The sequence below is a fragment of the Corvus brachyrhynchos genome, unplaced genomic scaffold (genome assembly GCF_000691975.1).
Source record: "Corvus brachyrhynchos isolate BGI_N302 unplaced genomic scaffold, ASM69197v1 scaffold661, whole genome shotgun sequence".
NCBI classification, from domain to species: domain Eukaryota; kingdom Metazoa; phylum Chordata; class Aves; order Passeriformes; family Corvidae; genus Corvus; species Corvus brachyrhynchos.
Genome location: NW_008236246.1, coordinates 204,815 through 205,061, shown reverse-complemented (window position 1 = coordinate 205,061; position 247 = coordinate 204,815).

Below are 247 nucleotides of genomic sequence, written 5' to 3'. Positions count from 1 at the left end.
TCATATACAAGTCCCCCAGTCCCCCCCCGCTGGCTACCATTCCCCTGGGTTCCCCGTGCTCCCAGCTCCGCAGCGGGACAGGCGGACAAGAGCCCTGCCTGGGACTGATGGACCGAGAGCTCCCCCGGGATAGACACACGGGGACCCTCACCGTGACACACAGAGCCCTGAGCAGGACAGGCACTGTCCCAACACCCCGTCCTCCCTCCCGGGACAACAGACAGAGTCGTGGTCCCCAGAGAGGGGC